Source organism: Myotis brandtii, unplaced genomic scaffold (genome assembly GCF_000412655.1).
Source record: "Myotis brandtii unplaced genomic scaffold, ASM41265v1 scaffold354, whole genome shotgun sequence".
Classification (NCBI taxonomy): domain Eukaryota; kingdom Metazoa; phylum Chordata; class Mammalia; order Chiroptera; family Vespertilionidae; genus Myotis; species Myotis brandtii.
This window is the reverse complement of record NW_005363609.1, coordinates 1,046,026-1,073,355: the sequence shown is the minus strand read 5'-3', so window position 1 is coordinate 1,073,355 and position 27,330 is coordinate 1,046,026. Positions and strand designations below refer to the sequence as shown.

The window sequence follows — 27,330 nt, the reverse complement described above, 5'->3', positions numbered from 1 at the left end:
GGGGACTCTGGACGAAAGGGACCAGCTCTTGAGCACCATGTGTGTGGGACCCTGGGGACAGCATCGGATCGTAGCGTCACCCACCCTCCCAGCGCCGGGAATATGGGTGGTCACACATTCAGTGGCGGAGCCAGGGTTGGAGTCCAGTTCAAAGAGGGTCTGGGCTTCACCACACGAACTTGTCCTAAATGTTCGCAGCTCCTCGGCGTGTGTTGGGGGCTGCTTACTCTGTGTGCGCTCCCCGGACTCACACAGAAACTCCCTGCCTCCGGCCCAAGCAGGACACTCGGCTCCTTCCCACTTGAACAGACTCGGAAGGTTTCATAACGTCAGTCATGGGAGAAGGAAAGGAAGAAGGAAGTGCGACATTGGGACCCTGCCCAGCGCTTTGGGCCCTCCCTCGGAGACATCCTGTCTCACCGCCACCTGCCTGGTGTCCCTCTGTTTGCTTTGCACTTGACCATGGTTCTGGGTGTCGGTCACTGGTGCTGGCTTTGCCCACTATGTTGGGTGTGTGCTCCCAGCTTCCCATTTCTTGATCTCGGTCAGCCATTGAAACCTCGAGCCTTAGTTCTCTCATTTGCCAAGATGTCCATACCAGTGGCTTTCAAGGTGTGGTCCAGGGACCAACAGCATCGCCATTGCTTGGAGTGAGTTAGAAATGCAGACTTTCAGGCCCAGCCCCTACCCCTGGGCCTCTGGAGATGGAGACCAACCAGCCTTCTGTTTTAGTAGGCGCTCCGGGCCAGGAGTCGGATCGCGCCACTGTTGAGCACCACTGCCTTATTTAGGTGGAAGAAGTTTTTCGAGATTTTTACTATGTATTTGGCACTAAATAGAGGGTCTTTTCTGTGTCAAAGAAAAAGGCAGAGTCTCTGCCCTCAATGTGATCGACAGGCCAGTGGAAAACAGAAGAGACAAAGCCACGTTGAGTGGGGGTACGCTCACCTGGAATTATGGACTGCCCCGTTTTCCTCCTGAGGAAACCGAGGCCCGGAGTCCAGGTAAGCGATTTAGCAAAGGTCATGGAGCCAGTAAGGGCAGAGATGACACAGAACCCATGGTATGACACGGGGACTGTGTTTGCAGCCTGCCTTCCACCACCTGGAGTCACGCACGCAGTTCCCTGACTGGTGCCATCTCCCCCATTGATTCATGGGAGAAGGTTACGGATCAGATCGAAGGTCTGAGGACTTGCCGGGAAGGTCTCCTTCATCAGCTTCTAAGTGGCGATGGTCATAACCCTGGACTTGAACCTCCCGCCCAGGTCTGGCTAAGAAACTCCTAGATTAACTGGTCAGTGAGTTGGAAAAGCTAGTCAAAGCCTGGAAGAAGAAGGTTGTTTTTTTTTTTTTTTTTTAAAGTGGGAAACAGGCTAATGGGCGTTTATCTTCCATCTTCCTAACATTGGGGAAGGTAGTTTCTGAGTGTCATTGAACAGTAGTGTCTTATGTGAACCAACAAGCGTGGTCCTCTGATTTTTAAAGTAAAATCAAGCAACAGCATAAAGACGCTAGTTAAACTGTCTGAGTCCAGAGTTATAGAATTTTATTCCTTTTTCCTCCAGTGTTGAATGTGGCCCAGTGTGCCAGCCCCTTTTTAGCGTTGCGCCTTTGTGGAGTCTCTCTGAAATATTCCATGTGGGTTGTCGTAGCAGCTGCTGTCGCCTCACTTGTGTCCATTCATTCATGTAAGTTAAATGCATAAATATGTCTATGCCCAGGCCCACCAGGTCCAACCAGAAGGAACACAAGCCCAAAGGAGGAGGAGGAGGAGGAGAAAGCTACCTCTGGCCACAGGTGTCTGTGGGAGTCCACATACCTGAGAGAGAGGGCACAGGTAACACCTAGGGCCTCCCGTCTCTCACACAGACAAACAGAAACCTCACCCAAGGAGGAAGGATAGTCGGTGCACTTCACCACTGACTTGATAGGTGTCAGGTGACAGGTAGGAACCCGCAGGTGTGCAGAGTGAATGGACAGACACATAAAGAAACCATTGTGGTGTCTGGTTGTTTGTCTCAATAAACCCCTCCCTTTTGTGCTTCATACTCAGTATAGGAGAGAGGAAAGGGTATTCCTTCTCTCATCCCCTGTGAAATTTGAAATGTTAAGTAACTGTAGGAAAGGTAAGCAAACCAGTTCTGTGTTCTGCGTAAGAAAATTTCACCACATGAATCGGGTTAGATGTCAGACACTCTCACTTGGCTGTGTCATCTCCACCTGCCAAAATACTGTTTCCGCGAATAGCTTCCAAGGTGTTGGTGTTGATAGCATTAACTAGAAAGGCCATCACCAGTCTATCCAAGTGTTACTTTCGCGATTTTCTAAGTTGGTTGTCTTAGAGTTTCTCCCATAAACAGTGAAAAACTTGGGGTCCCTGGCGAGGCCAAGAGATCAATGTCTTGAGCATTACTTGCGTAAGGACTGATCCTTATCAGGTATGGGGTGGGGCCCCCGGGATAAGAGCACTTCCTTGTTGACTTTGGAGCCAGCAGTTTTGACTTGATGAAGTTTTCCCTCTGGGGCCACCTCTGTCTCCTTTTCTAGCTACACCTCATACCTTCCTGTTGTTTTCTTTCCTTCCCTGTTGCCATCTCTCATGCCACCTGCCAACTAGGCCAGGACTTGGTGTCCAGCCGTGCACCCATGGGTGCATGCCCACGGCCCTGTGTGCCCGCCGTGGCCTGGTCTTTTGCCCCAGTGCATAAGTTGGTAGAGAACCTGGGGTGGCACACTTTTTCTGGAAAAGGCCAGACGAAATACTTTCAGGTTTGTGTTCTTGACGCACAAAAGAACTGTGGACAGAAGGTGAACACTCTGATGCCGCTGTCTGTGTTCCCCGCAACTTGACTTACAGACACTGTGCTTTGAATTTCCTATAATTTTCACATCACGAAATATTATTCTTATGTTGAGTTTCTCCCCAATTATTAAAAAAATAGAACATTCTTTGTTCATGGGCCCTACAAAGACAGGTGACACATTGGATGGACTTGGCACACAAGCCAAAGTTTGCTTCCAGAATAGGAAGGACAAGGATTTCAGGGTTCCACTTCCCCCTCTAGTTCCACTGCTGTGGTGCTTTCGGGCATGGGCGTGGTGGAGGCAGGGAGTGGGGAGGACCACTTCCTGCCTGGAGAGACTCCACCCCCAAAATTAGCAGATGCAGGATGTGGGGACCCTTTGGCCAATGGATCCATACACGTCCATCATGGTGGCTTGGAAACTTAAGGAATAGGCTTAGCAGTTTTCCAGTTTTCCCAAAGTTCTCAGGCTGGTGTAGTGACTTTTGAGGAGTCACTCTTAAAAGTCAGAAGAGAAGAGAAAAAAAAGAAACACACTCTCTCTCACTGTTGAACAAATTGGAAACAGAGGAAGCAGAAAAACACCCATAAACTCACTTCCAAGAGGCCCCTCTGTTCGGGTTTTCACTTCCTCTGGTGTGTTTTTCACTTCCTTCTCCCCTTTTAACACAATGAGGTTCCCAACAGCTCTGTCCGGACATAAATCCTCGGACTCCCGCAAGCACTTGGCCGCATGGTCTGAGGTTCTCAGAATAATCCGAGTCTTCCTTGGACCTGTGAGCAGTACGGTGGACACGTCCAAGATACACCGATGTGTGGACAATGGCCCCTTGTTTCCATGTCTTGAACATCCGCGCCCCTCCCCCCCCCTTTCTCCGTCTCCTTCGGGATCTGCTCTCTTGTCAGAGTATGTTTTCTCGCGTTGTTGCCTTTTCCGTGGAGTTCACTGGCTGGGATAAGCCTGTCCCCTTCGCCTGTGGGATTTCTCTCATTGCTGGGCCTTTGGGAGGTCTGTCTCTACCGCGAGGTGCGCTGTGTCCATGCGAGTTGGTCTTTCTTTCTGACTGGTTTCCTGCCCGCACGCCCGCCCGTCATTCTGTGCATCTGGAATTCATTTCACTGCTGAAGCCCCAGGGGGAAACGGTGTCCTGAAAACTAGCCAGCTGTTCCAGCCTCACAGGGGGTAATCCTCGCCTGCTTGCGATACTCACTTAATTGCATGTGAAATATGTATAAGGAGGGGGGCTGCTCTGGGCGGTCTGTTCTTGGGGGTGGGCACGGTTTGCAGGCTGTGAGGCCTTGATTGAGGGAAGGTGTGCAGAGTGAATCCGCCTCCCCTTTCACAGCCTGGCCAGGTCCAGGGCTCCTCGAAAGCCCAGAGCCCCTGTGGCCCGGTCCAGACGTCGGCCTGGATGCAGGGAGCTAAGCGGGGACTCAGGGTGGTGACCTTCAATCCCGCTCCTCTCTGTCATTGTCACACTTGTTTATGGAACCTGCCACAGGCGCGGGCTCTGTACTTCACACGTTAGTGCTCTGCAACGGGACCACCTCCTGGTGACCCCACCACGTGGGGAGGGAGCCCCACTGCTGGCAGGCGATTGGAGTGTGTCTTTAGGGTTCAGCTGATAAGATTCTTCTGCTGAGCGAACACTGCCTGTCTTTACAGCAGAAGTAACAGCAGGGGAAGGAAGGCACACGAGCTCTGACTGGGCTCGGTCTGTGGGGACACTGTGGGGACCAGCTCTGAGGGGCGCGTGGGCAGAGGAGAGCAGGCTGCCCTGCGGTCTCAGCAAAACCCTTCGAGACCCAAGGAGCTCCGACCTGGGAGGTCCTGGAGTTCTCAGGAGTTGAGAGCAGGTGAGGGTCTGCCTTCTCTCCCTGGGACAGGGCAGTTCGAGGAGGGGGTCCCACCTGCCACATGCCCAGCGGCTGGCATGGAACAGGCACCTGGGCGCCACCTTGCAGGGTCCACCACTGCCCTGCCTGACCACGTAAATGCGGCTGCTCTAGCTTTGGGAGAGTCTTGGAGGGAAATAGAGACGTGGGTTTTGGGCTGAGCGAGACCCAATCTTGGTCACGGTTCCCTTTTGTCTTGCAGCATCTCCCTTCTTCTCTGGAGGGAAGGCCGGGTCCTGGGACTCCACCTCTGACGTCGGGAGCTGGTGGCCTGTGGCAGGTAAGCGATGCACACAGGGTGTTTGAATGAGCCGCTGTCCCTGCACCCGCTGTGTGGAGGCAACTGTGTCCTGGCCGAGGTGCACAGACCTGCGTGGGGAGAGGAGCCCCGCGCACGTGCAGAACAGCCCAGGAGGGAGAAGCAGCTTCCGGAAGCTTCCGGCAGCCCTTGGCATTTCAAGGCACTGCTCTGTCTTCACGGGAAGGCCAGACATCACTGGTGGGCCTGGCACCACGGAGTTCCCAGAACAGCCCCTCATTTCTGTTTACTTTCTGCGACTTCCCCTCTGTTGCCACCAATGGAATGTTCTCGCTCTACCCAGAATGAGACAGAGCCCAGGTTGGCTGTCCTGTTGTGTTTGCACAAAGGAGTTATTCTTATAACAACGTAAGAGGTTATGCGCTCCCAAACAATGGCCAGAGAGCTCCATGTGGCCCTGTGGTTCCGGGTCACCCCCGCTGGGGCTCTGGGAAAACAATAGCAGAAAATGTTAAAAGGAAGCACTAGCCAGGTTCATGAGGAAGAGCTGGAGGCGGTTGGCACTCGCAGCAGAAAAGAAAGAGAAAATGCTACCCTTTCCCTGGTAGAATGTTCTGGGGTATTTTCTTGGCTGCACTTTTTATTCTCTGGGCGAGAGAAGGAAACCGCCTTTTGTAAAGCCAGTGGGGTGAGATCGTCCAGCTAACATGCCACAGCCTTCGTGTGCTCAAAAACAGAGTCTTTCCTCCCTGGGTGAAAGGATTGGACAGAATCATAATGGACATTTGCATAATCCTGGGCAGTGGCGGAATTTGAGAGGGAACAGCTCCCGGGAGCTTCCTTTCAGGTCCTGTTCGAATACTAAAATCCTCTCCCCATCAAGTGGGCGCCTGAATTATTTCAGGTTTTCCTTTAAGCACACAACCCTCTATTCAGCTGGGGGAGGAGATTTTGCCCCAGTGTTCTTCTCCCCACTTTTACGTCACTGGTCTTTGTTTGCCTTATGACCTGTGCTTTAGGATAGAAAGAACGTTAGGGACAGAAAGAATGTTAGGGAGGTCTTCAGGTTACGGCCTGGGGGCTTTTATTAGTGAAGAATTCCGAGTCTTCTGGCCCCAGGGTCAGTCCTCACTGCCACTGAGGTCCCAGGGACTTAAAATACTTCTGCCCAGGAAGCAGCCTCCAGCAGGCCTGGCCTTATAAGTGCAGCCCCCTGGCCGCGGCTGCGGTCTGTTTGGGTGGTGGTGAAACCCAGTGAAAGGCATCCACATTCCTCGAATTCTTCTGGCCTGGCATTGGCGAGATTGCTGGGGCTTTTTAAATCAAACACAAGTATGCAGCATGACTCTTCTCTCTAGATATACTCGAGAGATAGCAGTGGGTTGTGCGGTATGACCTCCTGCCTCACCCCACATGGTCTCATGAGGCACAGCTTGTCCGATGCAGGTCCCCTCTTGGACTGGACAGGAAGAGGTTCATGGGGGCCCTGCCTGGGACCCCTCCCTGGCTCCAGCAGCTCCCGGGCTGCCATTTATGTGGTTTGCTTTCTCTGGCCCTGAGCCAGACTAACCAAAGCAGCAAGACTTCTGAGAAGAGGAAACAGGAGGGTGAGACGGGGCCTAGCTGTCTGGGGATGAGCCAGAGCGGTGCCCTCTGTCTCTATCTGAGCATAAAGGGCTCCGGGAGCCTGGAGAGGGGGTTCACCTTTACCCACCGTGGAGTTGGCAGAGTGGACGGTGTCTCAGCATGCAAAGAGACCGTCCCTCCTTATGGCAAAAAAAAAGTCATCTTGACATATTTGGCCAACTTTTGTGGCTTTTCCTCCCAGGAACATAAATGCCATGTTTTCTCTGTGCTTAATAGTCAAGATCTGATTTGTCTCAAGTTCTTTGTGAGATGGAACTTCCCAGGATTTCAGTTTCTATGTCTAGAGTTTTGCCAGTGCCTAGTTTTGTGATTGGCATGTAATTCCTGCAACTTTAGCTTAGGTGTTCTAGTTCAGGTGTCCACCCTGCTGCTCGGATGCTGAACCAGGTGAGGGAGCAGGAAGGGGCTGACTCCAGTGCCCTGCCCTTTAAGACCAGGATCAATGGTGGATATAACTGGAAATAACACAACTTGCTCTGAGAGCTATTTGGGGGAGACCCACGGCTCTGCGGGTGCCCGTGAAGGTGGGAGCTCCCGCTCAGGACGCTCCAGCCAAGCACCTGCTCGCTGCATGTCATGTCTACTCCAGCCCTGGGATACTGTGCATCTGCCCATTTTACAGATAACAACTGAGGCTCAGAGAGTTCAAGATCAGAGGATTATTACAATGAGTAGCAAAGACCAGACCTAGAGCTCGAGGAGGTGTGCCCCAAGCTACTCCTTTGCTGCCTCCCTTACCTGGCCCCTAGGAGGACACATGAGCTATGTGGGCACTGTCCCCAAGGCCAGCATCGGCCAACAGAAATCAATTCTAGCCACAAACGTGAGCTACACGGCTACTTTTTAGAGTAAAGATAAACAGATGAAATTAATTTTTGTTCTCTCAGAACTGTAAGTTTACTTGAAAATCAAGGATACAGTTAAGACTTGTCCCCACTCTGAAGGGGGTGGCTGGCTGGGGACCCTGACTGGTCCACAGGGAGAACTAACAAACTTTTGCTCTTCTGGCGTTTCAGACTGGGACCTCCAGACTTTCCTGACAGTGTGTTTTGTTTGTTTTGTTTATGTGAATTTCACATAATATTTCCAATTAACCATTTTGGGATGTACGATGTGTTGGCATTTAATGCGTTCACAGTGTTGTATCCACCACCATCGCATTTTTCGTCACCCCAAAAGGACGCCCATGCCCATTCGTTCCTCCCAGGGCACTCTCCCCTCGTTCCTTCACGTCGCTTTTACTCTGGTCTGTATGTAGGGGACATCCCAGCTTTCAGGTGTCTTTGGAACTGAGCGTCTAGGCCAGGTGACATCTAGGCCTGCATGGACCGTCACTGGCCGGGTGACCCAGAAGCACCGATCCCACACCTGCCAAGGCCTGCCTGGGCCCCGCATGGGGTCAGTTCTGTTGATGTAGCGTGTCCAAACCTGTAGAGAAGTTTTGTAAAAATCTATTGGAGCCAAACAGAGGACACATCTGGAAGCAAGATCTCAACAGACTGAGAAAAACACTTCGTTCGAATGTCAGTGTGCAGTTTCTTTTACGCATTTAGGATTAAGGCATGAAGGAGGGAACGTAGGAAGAGTTCCTGAAGCGGGGAGAAAGCAAGGCCAGATTGGATTGCGGATTGGTGGTTAAGCTTATTTCAAAGGTGAGTTAACCTAGATGCCCAGAAACAATGGACAGGGCTGGCTTCGGGCCAAGGTAAACCATTTAGAAGTTATAGGCCAGGGGCATGGCTAACCCACCATAACCTGTCCCGTTAGGAATTTATGGTCGGATCACCCTGTGGAATCCCTTTGTGTCCACAGGTCCGACCTCCCCAGGACCTGAGAGAGGGGAACCCTGCAGCCCTGCATGAACCTGAGACATTACTCGCCCCTTTCCCAACCTTTGCATTGAAATGCCTCACGTGTGGCTGCTTCAGTAAGTACAGGGCTGCCATTGGATGAGTGAGGTCATGAGCCCCAAAGTGTGAAGCCCAGGGCATGTGAACAGACCAGAAACCTGAGCCGCACCCGCAGCTGCCCCCAGCCACAAGCTACACTAAAAATGGCAGTTGTGTTCTTAGAAGCCTTGTGTTTTGGCCTGGTAGCTACCCTGCCTTTTCATCCTCCTTAAAGCAGGCCCTGTCATGAAGACAATGAGAAATGTTTAGCATACTTAAGGCTTTGGAGATAAAAGGTGTGAATGAAGAAAGATTCTACCATTGTTTATTTCAAGAGCCTTCCAGTCTCTTACTGAAACCTACTTAGACTCACAAAGACATTTTCAATCTAATCAGAAACCCCAGTTTTCCTGTCTCTGCCTGGAGTTTCCCCCCTTTGTTTGTGCATTACTTCAAGTTGCCTGGGCAGGCCGCTGCGATTTAGGAAGGGCAGAGGGAATGCGTTTCATCCTTGGGTCAGACAAAAGGCCTCTGCCCAGAGCCTACAGCGTTGGCCTTGCTTTCAAATGAATTTCAGTTATGAGCACAGAAGCACACTTTGCATACATTGGTTTCCTGGCCCTCAGTTTCCTCATCTGCAGAAACGGAGCTAGTGCCTCAGAAGTTTCTCAAGGATAAGAAGAATGAGATCGGCGTGCAGACTTGCTCCCGAAAGGAAAATGGGAGGGTTACTGGAGTCAGACCTAGCACAGCAGTCCGGGGAGGACCTGGAATTTGAGAAATGAAGCTGCTTTTCAGGAATTGTGCTTCTCCCTGGTTGACCTGGCCACTGCTGCTCACCCAGCATGCACCTGGCCCAGGAATGGCCTGCGGCCCCAGCCACAGCAGTCCTGGACCACTGGAACTGTACCTACTGTTCCCAGCTCCCAGCTCGCAGAACAGGGTTTGGCTGGGTCAGCAGGCAGTTTGTGGATCTGTGTCCATTGCTGATGGATTGTGAGGAGGGGACAGGGCCACCGGGATGTCCAGGCTGGGGGCCTCCCTGCAGGAGGGAGTGATGGCCATTGGTTCTCCCGCTAAGGGAGGAGGTGGCATGCTTCATAACCACCTGGGCTTACTGCAAGCTTTCCATCCCTCCTGCCTCCCTCGCTGCCCGCTTCCCTCTAATTTTACCATAACCCCATCCTGTGGGCAAGCCATTTAGCTTCTCTGGGACTCCCTTTTCTCGTGTCATTGTTGAGGGCCCCAAATGGTAGCCCAGTGGCTCCTTTGTGATGTGGTTGAGGGGGCAGCCCTGGCCCTGACAGTTCGGCTCCTGCCATTTCTGAAGCACATTGCCCTCCTGACCTCAGGTTGCCCCAGGGGTCCCAAAGGTCCAAAGAGGCATTAACACGACCCACTGGCCAGAGTGAATTACCCGGGGCCCCTCTTGCTTAGCGGTGCGCATCTGGCCTCGGGGAGGGCTGGGCAGAAGGAGCAAGAGGATCTTCCTGCCGTGCATGCTCCGATGGTGTTTGCAGGAGGGACGGCACGGCGAGATGCTCCTGTCCCTGTGGGGTGGACAGAGGTCCTGGAGTCACACGTGTGGTGCACCCAGTACCCCCCACCCCACTCGATTCAGGGGTGGGGAGGGACTTGAAAGGCCGCTGAGCCAAGCTGTGCGTTTAGCAGAGGAAGCCGGCTTAAATAGCTGGTGGCTGTCTGAGGTCACACGGTGTCTTCCTATTACAAGCCACCATCCGCGACCCACCAGGTCAGGGTCAGCCCACTCTGCCATCAGCGCCTGGCAGGGTCTGCCTTGCTGTGCCTGTGTGGCGTGCTCCTCGCCCTGGTTCCTGTGGACAGGAATACCTTTCCTTCTCCCTCCTCCCTATCCCAGGCAGCCCTGGACTTTGCGCTCAGTAAACACGGCTCAATTCTTTTTCCTCCTTTGTCGTCGCCCATAAATCCTGCTTACACTTACTGTGCCTACAGATGAGCTGGAGTGTGCGTTCTCATTTCTGCTGGTTCGGATGCAATTAGAAAAGCGCCAGTCGATGCTCTGTTGGCCTGGATGTCCTCTGATGGAGAATAGTAGTCCGGGCCTTGCCATTGAACATAATTTTTATCAACAACAGAAGAAGTGTGTTTACCCTAGTGGACTCTTAGTAGGGTCCTTTTATTTTAATTACTAGAGGCCCAGTGCATGAAAATTCATGCACTGGAGGGGGTGGTCCCTCAGCCCAGCCTGCCCCCTCTCCCAGTCTGGGAGCCCTCAGGGGCGGGAGGCGACTGGCAATCAGGGGAAGGCAACGCCCCATCACATCTCTGCTGCTGCCACTGCTGGCTGCACAAGCCTCGGCCAGCCCTGGTTACCTGAGCCTTGGGCGGCCCTGGGCTGCTGGGGGGCTGAGGGGACTGGGGGACTGGAGGACTCTGGAGGCAGACGCCCCAGCGGGGCTAAAGGGACTGGGCACCACCATCTTTGAGGGCATGGTAGTTAATTAGCATATTCCCTCCTTATTGGCTGTGGGCACCGCCATCTTTGAGGGCGGGGTTAGCAATTAGCATAGTCCCTCCTTATTGGCTGTGGGCACCACCATCTTTGTGACAGTGTGAGGGTCAATTAGCATATTCCCTCTTTATTAGATAGGATTATTATTATTATTATTTTAATCCCCACCCGAGGATATTTTTCCATTGATTTTTAGAGGGAAAGACAGAGAGAAATATCGATGTGAGAGAAACACATCGATTGGTTGCCTCCTGCGCGAGCCCCAACCAGGGCCTGGGTTGGGGAGGAGCCTGCAACCAAGGTACATGCCCTTGACCGGAATTGAACCCGGAATCCTTCGGTTTGCAGGCTGAGCCAAACCAGCTGGGGCTGGCAGGGTTCTTTGAGAGGGTCTGCAGCACAACTCTACAGGTGAGGGTGGTTTTCTCAAGACAAAACCCACAGGTCTTACCGGGTTCCTCAGTGGATTTGGTCACAGGCCCTGACTGGGAGGAAGGCCTAGAGCTGCGTGGGGATAAGGGGACCTGGACATAAGCGAGCCTGGTGGCTCTGAGACGGGCTGGACATCTCCCCGAGGCTGGAGTGCTCGGCTTAAACCAAGGTTGACCTGGACAGAAACCTTTATTTCCTTTATCTATTTAATAATTCTGCTTTTTGTTAAGTCCAGATAACATTCGCTCATTTGCAGAGTGGGGAAGACCTAGCTTAGAAAAGTTTTCTTTGGGTTTGTATTGAACTTGGACCTACTCTGAATGAGCCCTGAAAGTCAAAGATTCTCACCAGGTGGTTTACGGAAACCGAGGGTCCAGGTCACGGGCAGCTCCAGGCAGGCTGTCTGTGGGCAGGTGGCTGGAAAGGGGTCCCTCTGAACGGTGCGGGCTGCATGGGGTCAGGTCCCGACGTGGCACTTGAGGAGGAATTAATGAATGGGCTCTCCAAGAGGAGGGCGGGGTCCTGAATGAATGGTGCGCAAGATCCTTGGGCCGTGGATTTGACAAAGAGGAAGCTTCCCGGAGAGAAACGTCACCTGCAGTGTTGGCCGAGCTCCTCTGTAACTGGGTTATTTTTACATTTTGCACAGCGGTTTACAGTGTGTAACGCTCTTGGGTTTGTTCTTGATTTTCTTAGGGAGTCCTGGGTCCAGCCAGATCTTAATTAGTACTTCGTTTTATAGACGGGAGAGCTTGTGCCTCAGAGAAGCTCAACAGTGATTGACTGAGGTCAGACGGGACCTCAACACCCTCACACGGGCTCCCCAGAGCCAAAGGCCTGAGGGGGGATGATGGGAGGCTAAGCAGGGCTCTAGAACTCGCCGTCATGGAAGGAGTCACGGGCAGCAGCGAGGCCATGTGGGCTGCGCACCAGGTTCCTGCCGGGCTCAGATCTTTACTTTCAAAAGGACTCGATGTAACTTGAGAACCGGCCTCCATCTGACTGGGCATCAAACATTTGTCAGGAGGCAGTTTGCCTGTAAGTCACCAGGAAATTGTCCACGTTGGGAACGTGTGTTTCTGTGGAAATCCTTCAGGGTACCACACATGAGTGGGCTTCTGCGTGAACCTGAGCATGCCTGTGGGAGGCGCCCATGGTAAGGTCCTGAGGGGACAGTGTGGGTGGCCCTGCCCTGGCTGTCCTGTGAGGCTGGTCCCGGAGCAACCTGGGGCTGGGGCCCCATGACCAACCAGGGTTCGGCCCTCAGACACTGGACTCTGGGGTGGGCCTAATCCTGCGGACCCAGTGTATCAGTGGGATCTGAGAAAAGCAGGTCCTTTGGTGATGCGAATAGAGCATCCTGGCTGCCCCGATGGCGGGGATGGGGGGTCCGGGGGCAGTTGTTGCTGAGAACAAAAGGAGGGTCCTCAGTTGGGTGATGACAAGAAGACCCTCTTTCCTTGGGGGGATCCTTTTCCTTTTTCTCCCACTTCTCCCGTGTGGTTCTGGTGGGGTGTGGCCTGGACTTCCGTATCTCTGCTCACCGACCCTTGCTGTGCCTTACTTTACTTATCTGCAAAATGGGAATGAGAAGCTGTGGTTCCATGAGTGTGGCACCTGCACAGCTGCGCTGTTGCGTTGTGGGGAAGTGGATCAGGGGTGATGGGGCTGACCCCATAGGGACGGTGACCAGGGGCTAGAGGCTGGAAGTATTGACTGGCCTCCAAATGGCTCCAGGCCCAGGCCCACCCCCATCCTTCCCTCACCTTGATTTGGGTGCCCCAGGCTGTTTGCATTTGTGCTTAGTGAGTTTGAGTTGGGCTCTTAGGGTCTTAAAAAACCACCCAAGGTGGCCCGCACCTGTCTCTATCCAGGCGCATTGCTCCAGAGGGCCAAGGTGGCCCCTCAAATGTCCCTGTCCAGGCGCATTGCTCCAGGGGGCCAAGGTGGCCCCTCAAATGTCCCTGTCCAGGCGCATTGCTCCAGGGGGCCAAGGTGGCCCCTCAAATGTCCCTGTCCAGGCGCATTGCTCCAGGGGCCACAGTGCCTGAAGTCTCTGTCAGCACCTCTGACCACCCACTGCATCCTGGCGGTGACTGGGGTACCGTCTGCCTTTTATGGTTTCTTCCCCTTACTGAACCGGCTCCCCTGCTGACTACATGTGGGCTTCTTTCTCTGTCCTGATTATAACAAAACTATGCCTCCGTGCATATTTTAATAAAGCTATCTTTTCAGATTGTGCACATACAGGACATTTTAGCCCCGGGTAGGTTCCGCTGGACGCATCCTAACTTAGGATGTCACCTGTGACCTTGCTTCTTTATAAAGATTCTTTTTTTTAACTTTTTATTGAACATAAAGTTACCCATTTTAAAGTGTCACAATTCAATGGGATTTAGTATATTCACAGAGCTGTGCAGCCACGCCCTCCACCTATTTCCTAAAGGAGACCTGTGAGCAGTCGGTGTCCCTGCCTCCCCCGCCCTCTGGCAAACGCTCGCCTGCTTCTGTCTCTGCAGATCTGCCTGTTGTGGATTCTTCTTGTAAATGGAGTCATACAATACGTGACTTTTGTGATTGTCTTCTTCCACTCGTCATGTTCCCAGGGTTCCTCCATGTTGCGGTGTGGGTCAGAATTTCCTTCCTTTTTATGGTAACACTGCCGTAAGGATGGATTGCCTTTTGTTGGCCTCCTGACCCACCAGTGGGCTGTTTCCTCCTTCTGGCTCTTGTGAATAGTGTTGCTGGGATTCATTGTGTTTGGGGTCCTACTTTAATTCTAAGAGCTGTTGGAGAGACCCCTAGCTTTTGATCGCCCCCCACCCCCGCCGCCCATGCCTGTCCCCAGTGTTTTCAAACCCCCAGAAGCCAGTGTTGACCTGTGTTGACATCCCCCTCGGTGTGGACCAGCTTGGGTCGCTGTCGCAGAGGCCAGCTTGCTGTGGTCTGTGGAGTCACTTGGCTGCGTGTTGACACAGCAATGCCAGGAACAGTGAGTCACCTGCGGGAAGTGCTGCTCGCTGAGGGGGTGTCCGCAGCAGGCCTGGCCAGGTGTTTCTCCAGGTGTGGCCCGTCGGTCACCTGCATCAGGATCACGCGGGAGGCTTGTTTTGAGAAAACAGGCTTCTGGGCCTCCTCTGTGCTGGCTGCTGTGGGTCTGTCCCTCTGTCCCTGTGTCCCTCGAAGCTTTTCCACCTGCTGTGGGTAGATCTGAATGACGGTAGCAGGTGGGGCTCCCTTGCCTCCTGGTAGGATCGGCCCGGGAGGGAGAGAACAGGCCGGCTCTGCTCTCCCTGCAGGGGAGCCTGGAACTGTCTCCATTGCCCCCGACCGGGGGTCCCTGTCTCCCCAGGTTCCAGTCACCACTGCCCCCTTCCCTTCACTCCTGCTGCCCTGCACCCCACCCACACCCCTGTAAACTGCCCCTTTATTAAGCTCTTATAAAATGATGCTAATCTGAGGGCATGGTCCCGTTCCTGTTGTGACTCTGAGTGACAGCTCAGCCTGTCCCTACCCAGTGAACCTGCCACTGCAGGGCCAGGAACCTGCACCCCACAGGCCCCGAGCTCCTCCGAGCTGGGGGACCACCAGCCAGTGGGTCCCTGACATTCTCTGCTTCCTGTGTCCAGATCCTGGACCCACCACTCTTGTCCTGCCTCTGCCTTTTGGAGCATCTGTCAGGGCAAGAAACGTTTACTGAACCTTCCTGGCTCTGGGTTCTGCAGGTTTAACACACATCTTACAGGCAAGACTTGGGGGTGGCCAGGGAGAGGAGAGAGAGAGCCTGTTGGCTTTGGGTGACTCACCCTGGAGCCCCCTGGAGCCACTTAGCTGCCTTCCAGGGCTAGGAATCCCATGGCTGTGTCCCCTGCCTCTCTGTCCCTGGGAGTTGGGGGAGGGGTGCCAAGTGCCACCCAGTCCCGCTGAGTCCCTGCAGCTGCTCACACCTAGGCCTCTGCCTCCAGCCTCTAATCCTGTCCTGGGCTGCAGGCCTGGAGGAAACCTGAGAAAGCTGCCCCTGCAGGCTCAGCAGTGCTGGCCCGGCTCCTCCCACCGAGGGTTGGTCAGGGAAGCACAGCAGGTGGCATGGGAACCCAGCCTGGTGTCCCTGTCTCTTCCTGCTTTGTTCCAATAGGGCCTTCCTTCTTTCTTTCCTCCCTCCCCCTTCCTTCCTTTTTTCTTTCCTTTCTTCCTCCTTCCTTCCTTTCCTCCTTCCTTCCCTCCGTTTTTCCTTCCCTCCGTTTTTCCTTCCTTCCTTCCTCCTTTTGGGATGGATGTGTTCATATTCAGAAAATCTCAGGTGGGCCACTTGCTGCCTTCGAGGTATTATACCTAAATTCATGGGTTTTAGTAAAAATGGATCAGTCAGAAATTGGTGGAGTCACATGTTTATGGGAAATGTATTCCCTTTTCGTTGTAGTAGATTTTTAACTGTTACAAAAACATTCCAGAAGGGGAAGCCAGGGGGTGAGGGCAGCCAGGACTGCAGGGTGCTCACAGCCAGCCACCCCGGCTGCGGGCCGCCTCACTCCACACTGTCACTAGGGCTGTTGGCCTGGGTTCCTGTGGACCAGCATCAGGCAGGGCGGGAGCCACCCAGGATGGGAGGCTGGGCTGCGCTGCAGGCTTCTGTAGGTGAGGTCTCATTGGACCCCAGCTGTGCCCCTCACCTGCTGTGGCTGGGTTTGCCTTTCAAAGGCAGAGGCGACTGGTTCCAGTAGAGGCCAAATGGCCCACAGAGCCCAAAATAGTCACCATCTGTCCCTTTGGCGTCAGCAGGGGACGTCTGGCAATGTCTGGAGACATTCTGGTTATCAGGACTGGGGTTGGGGGTGCTGCTGGCAGCTGGCGGGTTGAGGCTGGGGTGCACAGAATGGCCCCCACAGAAAGGTGATCAGGCCCCGAATGTCAGCAGTGCCAAGGCTCCGACACGCTGCTCTCTGGGAAGTTTGCTGTTTCAGTGGAGAACTAACTGGTGGGGGGAAGGAGGCGTCGAGGATGAGTGGTCTGGGCGGTGCCCTCTGCTAGGGTGGGGATGTGGGAGTTTGGCAGGCTGGGTGGGGGGTGAGGCCGGGTCTGGGGGCCACGCCTGGGGACAGCTGTTGTGTGCATGGTGCTGGGGAGACAGGGCTGCCCCGAGAGACATGGGCTTGGACATCGCAGAGACTGGGCAGCCCGTAGCTCCGTTCCCTAGGGTGCCCTGACTGGCCCGGCCCCTGGGAGAATGTCTCAGTGAGGAGCAGAAAAGCGAGGATGGACTTGGGGGACACTGGACACAGGCCGAGGACAAGAGATCTCTGAAGGACCAGCCATGGGGGTGCAGCAGAGACACCCACAGAGCAGTCAGTAGTTAGAAAGCTGCCAGGTAAGACCCGCCCAGGAACTCCCCCTTAGGTCACATGGCTGAACAGCGTGTCTTCCAGGGGAGCTGGGGGCAGGGCCTAGCACAGTGGTTCTCAACGTTCCTAATGCCGCGACCCTTTAATACAGTTCCTCATGTTGTGGTGACCCCCAACCATAAAATCATTTTCGTTGCTACTTCATAACTGTAAGTTACTGTATGTGTAACAATTTTGCTACTGTTATGAATCGTAATGTAAATATCTGATATGCAGGATGTATTTTCATTGTTACAAATTGAACATAATTAAAGCATAGTGATTAATCACAAAAACAATATGTAATTATATATGTGTTTTCTGATGGTCTTAGGCGACCCTTGTGAAAGGGTCGTTCAACCCCCAAAGGGGTCGCGACCCACAGGTTGAGAACCACTGCTCTAGGATGAAGAGCATGGAGCAGCCCCTGCATGAGGGCACCAGAAAAGGCTGCCTCCTCTGCCCTCCTCACCGGGCATAGCCTCCCTGCTGCCCTAGCAGGAGGAAGCCGGCCCACAGCAGGATGCTTAGGAGCTGAAGGGAAGGAGCCCAGCTTCCAGCCTCCTCCGGAGCCCCCTGCTGGGGAGCCGGCCCGCCCTGCAGGGAAGGAGGCCCCAGCTCAGGGCTCCTGCCTTCTAGGTGGAGACTGTGGTGATGGACAGCGCAGCCTTCCTGCAGAGGAGGGGCCTGAGACCAGGTGTCACTAACAGTGGGCGGGACATCTGGTGTGAGCCATGGCAACCTGAAGCCGAGGACAAAAAGCATTCCAGGTGGCGCCCCTCTCTGCTGTGGGTAATTCTTTTCTCCTGGTTCTCATTCTCTGTATAAATAATCGTTCTCAGGTACTTTGTGGTTGGAGGTGGAAGCAAAGGCTCTCCCACTTGTCCTGGGTTCTGGCTGTGCCCTCTGGCTCCAGGTCACCCTGGCTCCCGGTCACGTGCACCTCCTGGCGTCCCTGGCAGAACTGCTGGGAAACACACCGAATTATCAGGAGGCTGCACTCCCTGTCCTGTGGGAAGCCTGGGGTTTCGGTTCAAGTCCATCTTATCTCTGCCTGGTACAGACTTGTAGCATTAGGGTGATTCACACAGGGTTTGCTAATGTATGCGTTGGTTTAAAAAAACAGTGAGGCAAACGTTCCGAGGGCCCTGTCAGCTCTCCCACAGTGTCACTACCTTGGGGGTCCCCCAGGTCCTGGTCTCCAGGCGCCGCTGGGCTGACGTTTGCCCAGCCGGACAGGTGGAGGGACAACTCGTATCCTCAGAGTTGTCTAGATAGGAGCTGATCCATCTGGTCCTGGAGCTGGGCTCCGGCTATAGGCCCTGGAGCCACTCGGCCCTGCCACTCAGCAGCTGGGAGCCTTGGACAAGTTGCCTGCTTCTCTCGCCCCTCAGTGTGTAAAATGGAGTTAGTGATCGTGTCTGTCTCACCGGGTGGCTGTGACAGTGAAATGCACTAGCACATGGAAAGCACTTAGGATAGTGCCAGATGCACTCAGGGTCCAACAGGTGTGGATGTAGGGCCCCCCTGAGTCCAGTGTGACCTCAATCTTAACTTGATCACATCTGCAAAGATCCTGCTTCCAAATAAGGTCAAATTCGCAGGCATTGCGTCATTGGGGTACCACTCACCTGACAACAGCCGTGTGCTTGCTGTGTTGCCTGTGGGAGGGTTTCTGTTGTCATTCCTGTCTGTGTCTCCATTTCTGTGAGCTGCAGGGAGCAGGAATGGTCTTGCTTTCCTTTGTGTTCTTCAGCAGCTCACAGAGCATGGCAAGCACTCAGTACCTATGTAGTTAATGACAAATTAAGGAAGGTGCCCCTTCTGATCACCTGCCCTAGATGGGCAGGAGGAAGCTGTGAACATAAGTCCTGCTTTGGAGAAGCAGCCTCACTCACATACAGTGAGATCAGAGCCACTCCGAGCCCTTCCTTGGTTTAACACTACGTACTGAGTGATTGTCTCTGTGTGCCAGGCACTGCAGGGGGTGCCGGGGATGCTGACAGACTGAAGTCCTTGCTGACCCGGAGCGTATGGCCTGGCTGGAGAGACACGGCTAAATACGCAGTCACAGTCCGGTCGTTAGGTCTTGTTGTGGGGGACCCTGGGGCACCGGGGCTGTCGACCACAGACATGGCGCTAACTCAGAGGGGACCTTAGTGGTGTCAGGATGGACATCCGTGGACACTGGCGGCTTCCCCTCTGCCCTGGCATGGGGTCACAGGCATCGGCAGCTGCTGAGAGCACCTGTGGGAGCTGGCGGGGATAGAGGCTCCTGGGCCTCTGGGGATGGGTGCGTCCGAGGTCCCCCATGTCTTAGAGCAGTTCAGTGATTGACGGCCTCAGCCAGTGGCTCAGGGTCCTCACCAGACAGGCAGGTCATTGGAAGAGGCTCTGTTTGTGCCGGTTGAATAGGGGATCCCTGAACAGCTTTTAATGGGAGCTGAGGTGGAGTTCCCTGCCAGGTTTTCCCCTTGTTATTGTTCTCTCCTGTGTGAATGTGTATCTTACATAGAGAAATCTCCACAATGTGTTTGCACCTCCTGTTTCTAAGTGGGGCATGTGACCGACTCCTCTAGATGAGTGTTCTTTTCCAACCAGTGGTCCGTGTGCTGCAGGCCTAGCCTGGTCCCAAGCCATGCTCAGGTTTTCTTCCCCTGCCCAGCCGGCCCGGGCGAGGTGCCACAGGCTGCTCTGCACAGGGTTCTCCGGGCCTCTCCTGATACGGCGAGGTTTCCAGGTGCCTGGCTGTGTACCCAGGTGGTCTAGTTGGTAAATCGTCCAGGAGGAACCTCGGTTAGGCTCGTGCGGTGAGGCCTTTCTGCATGCAGCAGTGACCACACCAGGACCTGAGCGCCAAGGCCTTCCAGGCCATGCATGGGCCCCGGGGGTCCCTCCAGGGCCTTCACTCAGGACGAAGTTGCCCATTGGTGAGCAGAGCTCATATACTCAGTCTGCACCGATAGAGGACTCGCCACTTCGAGAGTCCTGCATGTGTTTGGTGCGCAGCTACAGAAGAATTTGGCCTATGGAGTTAGGGCGGTGGGTGTGCTGACGAAGGGAGTCCTGTAACATCCAGAAAGTGCTGCTGCCCTTTTTGTGGTTTTGTGGTGGGGGTCGGGGTCGGGGTCAGTGACAGCACAGCAGTGTGGGGAGTGGTGGAGGATGGACGGGTTTGGCCAGGCATGGCGGGGCAGAGAGAACCCTCAGGTAGGGGTAGGGGGGGAGCAGCAGGCCTGGCCGAGCGTGCTGAGTCTGGGTTTCTGGTGGGAGGTGAGGTCGGTGCCGCAGCAGTGAACATAAGGACTATTACGTTGGGGGTTGGGTGGGAGACGGTGGGAATGCTGAAGCAGATGGCAGTTTGGCTGCTGAATGAGTGGATTTTCTTTTTTGCAAGGAATGAGAATATGCAGATAGTGGGGGATTTAGAGGGCCTTGGAGAAGGACCAAGGCCTCACAGGTAGACACAGTTTGGTTGGGTCTAGGGGAGGCCAGGAGGGGGGATGTCTTGGACCACTGTCTACACCAGTGATGGCGAACCTTTTGAGCTCGGCGTGTCAGCATTTTGAAAAACCCTAACTTAACTCTGGTGCCGTGTCACATATAGAAATTTTTTGATATTTGCAACCATAGTAAAACAAAGACTTATATTTTTGATATTTATTTTATATATTTAAATGCCATTTAACAAAGAAAAATCAACCAAAAAAATGAGTTCGCGTGTCACCTCTGACACGTGTGTCATAGGTTCGCCATCACTGATCTACACTGAGGCTAAGGGACCTGGGTTCTGAATGGAGTGGTAGATTCTCAGTGGGTGGGTGAGTGGGCCCAGCCTGCACGGTGATCCTCTGTCCTGTCTTGGAATGAGAATTATGCAAGAACTTCTTAAAAGGAAAAGTATTGCCTAAAGACTTCCCCAGGTGGTTACATCAGACCCAGGTTGAGAAGCTGTTCCTTGGCAGCCCTTTGGGGCATGGCGTGCGGGTGTGGCTGGGAGGTGGAGGCTGACCTGGCCCTGACGGGAACTGGGAGGGAAAGGAGCCAGGAAGTCGAGCGGCACTCCAGCCATCGGCTCAGGTTCAAAGGGCGAATAACTACACGGGTAACGGCCCTCACCAGGACCCTCACCAGGACAGTGGTCCTTGGCAGGGGCCATTCTGCCCCTGGGGGACGCTTGGCAATGGCTGGAGACAGCTTGGGTTATCTGGGAACAGGGATGCCCCTGCCTTCGGGTGGGCAGAGGCCAGGGGTGCTGCCAAACGCCCTGCAGTGCACAGGGCCGCCCCCACCAAAAATGATCCCCTCCGGGATGTTTGTGGGGCCAAGGCTGGGAAACCCTGACCTGGGGGCTGGTGCTGAGCACAGGGCATTGGGCAGCGGGTTCTGTCCACACAGTTTGAAGAGCTAGATAGTATCGTTGTCCCCTTTTTATAGATGAGGACATGGAGGCACCACACAGTTGAATAACTTGCCCATCTGAGGCGTTTCAAACTTGGAGCAAAGTGACCCTGTTGACTGACGAGGAGAGCATCTAAGCCAGAAGGTGGTGCTTTGGTTCTGAATGAATGTGGACTCCAAGTAGGAGTGCAGAGCATGTGTGGTTTGTAGGAGCCTGAGTTCGTTTGAGTCTCTGGCACACGGCTGTTTGGGGACACCCGTGCTGTGTCCATGCATCCTCATTCTGCAGGTAAGACAGTGAAGAGGAGTGATCGTGACATGCGTACTGTGTGCTCACCTGGTCTGGCTGATTATACTGTCCTCCTGGTTCAGGTGGCATAAACAGGCTCAGAGAGGCTAAGTAACACGTCCGAGAGCACGCAGCTGGCCTTTGTGCTCAGATCTGACTCCAAAACCCCGTGTCTCCTTCTTTGTGCCGTGTCATCTGCCCAGGTCAGTCCCCAGTGCAGCCTGAGGAGGAGGAAGAGGATGGTGATATGTTAATAATTTACTGAGCATCAGGTGAGGACACCGAGGGCCATGCCAGAAGACCAGGCAGGGAGCAGAGCTGGGCCCTCCCGGGTCTCGGCAGGGGGCTGGAGGCTGGATATTGAGCGTGCAGACCTGCAGTGTGTTCGCCTTTGTCGGTGCGGGGATGAAATGACCCGCTTAGCTCCCAGGCTGCTGGGGAGAGGACAGCATGTGTGTACTCACAGTAACATCCTGTGTTCCCCTAACAGCCTTTTCTTCCCTGGTCTTCCCAGAAGTATTGTCCCAGGGTCCCTGAGGGTGAGATTCAGTTTGTGCCAGAAGAGACATTAAAGCCCTAAGAGCCAAGGAACGGGCTGCCTGGCCCTGTCTGTCTGCCCTCCAGGCCTGAGCTCTCCCAAGTGCCTTTCCGAATCGCATCCTCGCTGCCCTCGAGCAGGAACCTGGTGCCTGGGGCTCTGCTCCGTCTCCGAGTCTGTGCAGAGCCCCAGTTTTACCTGGTTGCCACGAAGGGAGGCCTTGGCAAGGCTCTTGAGGTGACCTGTGCAGAGGCTTTGGATGCAGAGGTGCCCATTGCCTGCCAACATCCCACTCATCCTTCAGGAATGTGGCGAGCAGAGATCGGCAGTGGCCTGCGTGCTGGGGATCTTAGGAAAGGATGTTCCAGAAGTATGGAAGCAAGATCCCATTTCACTATAGAGGTCTGACCCCTCTGTTCCATTTGCTGCTTGGAGTTCCAGTTGTATTAGAGTGACAGAAAAGAGAGAGCTGGGAACAGGTGTAGCAGCAGGCAGGAGGCCACACCTGCGGAGAGGAGGAGAGTGAGGTTCTGAGAAGACAAGCTTGCGTCCAGACCGCTCCGTTCCCGTGTCTGGCGGGAGGGTGAGACTGGGGCTGTCATAACAAAGTGCCACAGACTGGGCTGCTTAGAACAACAGGCGTTCATTCTCACCGTCCTGGGGCTGGAAGTCCAAGATCAGGGTGGGATGTACTGTGCGGTACTGTTCCTTCCGGAACTGCCTGATGTGAGGGCAGCGAACAGAAGCCCCCAAAGCCTAATTTGCTCTCTGTCCCTTTACAGCCCCGGCTCTACCACACTCTTAAATAAACAGACCCACTGTTTTTCGGGAAGAAAAAAGAATAGTATAAGGGTGTCACTCCTTACCAATGCCACATCACCAAACTCCTAGTGGGGTTATTTTTTTAAAGGAAGGAAGAGGTGGGAAGACATTTTATTAAATTATTCTTAAGTTCCTCTGGAAGAAAAAAAATAAATGATAGGAGACTTTGAAACAGAATGGGTCATAGAAACTAGTCCTTCCACAGAGCCAAACACGGGCAGACCACTATAGTTAAATAAGGCTGACGTTCTAAAAAACAGTCAACAAACGGCCCCATCCAAACCCTGGTGTCCGCACACTTTTAGAGTGCGTGTAGATGACATCATGTCGCTCAGGTTGGACAGATTGTCAGGAATGATGTGGGAGCCATTGCTCTGCTCTTTGCTAATTAATTCTATGAAGTTCCTCACTGAGCAGCAACATAAATTCTTTGTGCATTAACCTCAGTGCACAAGCCACTTTTTTAAATAAAGGAAAACAGATGTGACTGTTCATCAAATTTTGCATTAGCAGAGTCCCCTCTGCACTTCAAGGCGAAGTCACAAAGGAAAGGTTGATACGGTTGCATAATTAAGACTTTATCAGGTTAGCAAATGGATTAGCGGGGAGAATTGGCAGCTGATAAGGCTGAGTTTCAGAGTGTCACTGAACAAAGGATCCAAAAGGGGATAGTCAACGAAGCAGGAAATGAGAAGGGTAGATATTTGAAAAAATTGCTGGTTAATGGTCAAAGGAGTGTGAATTTAGACTTCGATACCCTGTTTCCCACAAGTGGGTTGGCGAAGCTTTCCGTGGACTGTAAATGAATGGTGGGAAGTGGACCCCACTGCTGTTGAGAATAGAAATTGCTACAGCGTTCTGGGGAGATGTTCGTCCGCGCTTCTTGCTCTGCTCGGTAGTCCTGAGAATAGTCCGATTGCTGGGGAAGATGGGTGTAAAGATGGTCACCGCCCTGCCATGCAGAGCAGCCGACATTGGGAAGCTGCTGGGAGAAGCAGGGTTGGGGTGCTCTCCCCTTGCAGAACTGAAAATAAGGCCCAGGTGGTCTGGTCACATTTCTGCCCCTCCTCAAATCTCTTTTCGCCTGATAACAATTCTGCATTAGACCGTACGTGGAAGCTGCCTCCCCTCTCGGGCTTGTGTGACTCCTGTGTTTTAATCTGAGTCTCACAAACGAACCTTGGGGAAAACCCCTTTCGATAAAGACCAAACAAGCCTCAGTTTCTTCATCTGTAAAATGGGTGGGGCCCACTATTTTACAGAAACTGAGATCTGTGTTTCTCAGAGTGGCATCTAAGCTGAACTGTTAAAAAAAAGTTTAAGTTACTGTATGTGTACTAGCAAAGATGTCAGTCTTTCTAGCCAACGGACTAGCTTTCTCCTTAAAGTGATGGAACGCTGCCTTCAAAATAACTGCCTTGAATAAACTTAAATTGGCTGAAATGGAAATGATAAACAATATTTGATTTATTATTATTATTATTTTTTAAGGACCACAGGATATCAGGGACTAAAGTTTGGAAACCACAAATCCTTGGAGGGCTGATGCTTTGCAGTGTTGGTGAATGTGGCAGGCGGGCCAGCAATCCGGGCTGCCCCTGCCCAGCCCGGTTAAGTGAATGGGCTTCTCTTCTCATGGCTGTCAGAACTTCTTCAGATAGTCATGCTTTTTCTTCCCAGTCACTGGCTGGGGACCAGAACTATTTCTGGCCTGGGCTGATCACAAGACCCCCTTCACAGCCTGCCTGCTGCCAGCTCTGTCTCACGGTGGGCCGGCCTTGCCATGTGACTCCGGGAGGCCGACCACAAGCCTCCATCGTGATGAACGCCGCCCTCCCCCCCACCCAGGTCCCATGCTGGCCGAGCAGGTGACTGGCCACCCATTGGTTTGAACCCGTGGTGTTTTCAGCAGCAGGGTGCGGGACAGATGAGGAGCGCCCACCACAGCACACGCGGTGTGCCGGGCCAGCCGAGATGCAGACATGGTGGAAGCCCCACCCCTTTCCCTCCTCTCCGTGGTGGTGTCATGTAGGTTGTTGTTCCAGCCAGATAACAAGCAGTGGAGGGAAGGGACCGGGTGCTGCGTGGCCTTGTGTCTTTGGTGGTCCCCGCGGCTCTGGTTCTGATTGTTTGAACAAAACATTTGTCTGTTCAGCTGTCTATTCAGAAGCCACAGACTTCAAGGAAGCGTGTTTTGTTTCGTTAGGGAGCTAAGCCAGCACGTGCACAATCACAGCCCTGGTGCTTGGGACCGAAGCAGTCCATGCCCAGAGAAGATGCCAGGTGCTCCCGGGAGAGCTTGGAAAGGAGTGGACTCAAAGGCACATTTGACGGGGTCCCTCTCAATGGAGTCTCTCTCAAGTGGTAGGTTTTAACGTAGCAGAAATTGGGAGGCCTGTTGAGTCTTGAAGAAGGTGGATGGTGAGGAAGACGGCAGAAGTTGGGAGAAGGCTGGGTTCTTCGGTTTGACAAGAGCGCAGGGCATGCAAAAGAAAGCATGATGCAGACATGGAGGGGGTTAGTCTTCTACAGAATGGGGGAGCCTCCAAAGAGCCTGAAATTGTGGCTTTACCCAAGGAGATGATGGTATGGGTCCCGCACGCCAGGAGGAACAATCCCACAGCTGGGCGTCCAGGGAGGAGGCCGGGTGGTAGGACACTCAAGCCCCAGAGACCCTCCGGCCCCTCCCTGTCCCACCCACAACCCTCTGATTCTCCAGACCCAGACTTTCTTACTTTCACAAGCTGGTGAAAACATCCCAAGTCATGGTGGCCACTCCTAGCCGTCATACTTTCTACAGTAAAAACAGCAAGAAGGGCCACCACGTGGGCACACCACAGCTCCAGGGCCCCTCCCGCTGTCCCGTAGAGCCTGTGGGAGGTGTCGAGTCACCAGCTTTGGGTCAGCAGATGACAACACCTTCATTCCCTCTGAGCTTTATAGTTTCTCAGACGTGGTCCTTCATCCACGACTGCTCCACGTGTCTTGTGTCCCCGTCAGGACGGGGCCTTGTTCTAGAGGTGGATGCTCAGCGCCTGCCAAGAGACGCCCACCTTTCTCAGACTCAGGGACCGGGTGCATGGTCCTGCACACACACCTCATGACTGACCCAGACGGCTTGCTGGGGGGCCCCAGACAGCTGCTGTGCCCCCCCCCCCAAAAAAAAAACAACAACAACAACTGAACTCCGTGTTAAATCAAAGTGAAATACACTCTGGTAACCCTGGTCAATGAGGCCAGTGTACCCTCGTTACCTCCGATGGGGTGTGCCCTCCTCGGGGACACAGGGCGGGGGCACAGACAGGGTGTCGAGGTGAGACTTCTGCAGCTGGGAGGAGAAGTCCCCGAGGTGGCCGGGAGGGTTGAGTTTCTCTGTGCAGGGCTGGTTCTCTCTCGTAACCGGAGCCTGTGCCTTCCCTGCCAGGGGAGGGAGAGCCTGGAAAGGGGACACCAGTCACGTGTTGGCTTTCCACTTGGGTTATTGCCCAGACCAGTCGGGTCAAGGGTCAAGAGGTAGGGGGAACAGGGGTGCTGTGGAGGCTGTGGGGCCGGCCTTCCTCCAGGGCTGTCTGCATGGGGCTGGGGGGAGGGGTGTTGAGACATTTAGAGACCACCAACCTGCCTTCCCTCTGGTCTCAGTGTGACTCCGTGAAGGCCAGGTGTCCCCCACAGCCCTTTGAGTTGCCAGTCAGGAGCCTGGTGCCTGGGGGTTCAGGCAGTTGCTCGAGGGATGACAGGTTAGCCGGGGAAGGGTGTCATTGGGTGATTTGGATCCTCAGGGACACACTTTTGGGGAGTGAGTGAGAGGAAGTAGGCGTGACGGAGTTTCTGTCGACAGAGCCTGGTGACTGAAATCACCGAGAGTGGGCCGAAACTCAAGCCTGCTCTTTTAACCCGGAGGGAATGTGATTAATCCACATGACACTCCTACTCCAGAAATTGAAGTCAAACGTGGAGAATGAGTCATCTTAAACCCGGCGGGAACCCAGAGCCATCTTCACGCCTCACGCCTGACTCCTCCTGCAGGCTGCTCTCCCTCTGCACCCACGTGGGTCGTGGGTCGGAGCCACTGGAGAGGCTGGCCGGTCCCTGTGCACACTGCGGTCCCTCGTGGTGTAGCCTGCACCCCAGAGATGCCGGTGACCTATTGTTTTTCCTGGTTGGTTTGTTCTTGCATTGTTCCTGGAACAAACGTTGGCAGATAGGCCCACCGGGATATTCTGGGCTCCTGGGATCTGAGGAGGGGCTGCGTGCGGTTCCCGAGCTTGCAGCAGAATCTGTAAATAAGTCTGTCTGTGTACAACGATGGCATCTGTTCAGAGGCCAGCCTCGCGGTTCTGGGAGGAGCAGACACAGGCTCTTCTCTCTCTAAATGAATCGGCCTTTCTACAAGGAAAGGAAAACTCGTTAGCAACGAGTCAGATAGAAGTAAGCTGTAATACCCCTTCCTATCGTTCTAGACCTGATTTCCCCCCAGGG

General features: G+C 53.8%; 1 protein-coding gene across 2 annotated transcripts in view; it reads left to right on the top strand.

The window, feature by feature from the left end:
- Positions 1-4,904: 4,904 nt before the first annotated feature.
- The window catches only part of SH3BP4 (SH3-domain binding protein 4), a 42,811-nt gene continuing 20,385 nt past the window's right edge, over positions 4,905-27,330 (top strand). The window contains exon 1 of one of the 2 annotated variants that reach the window (XM_005871714.2): positions 4,905-4,982. The gene's annotated coding sequence lies outside the window, so the exon portion shown is untranslated. Of the gene's footprint in view, positions 4,983-25,720; positions 25,732-27,330 lie in introns of those variants that run through there. The other variant, XM_014544156.1, reaches the window with a different exon arrangement.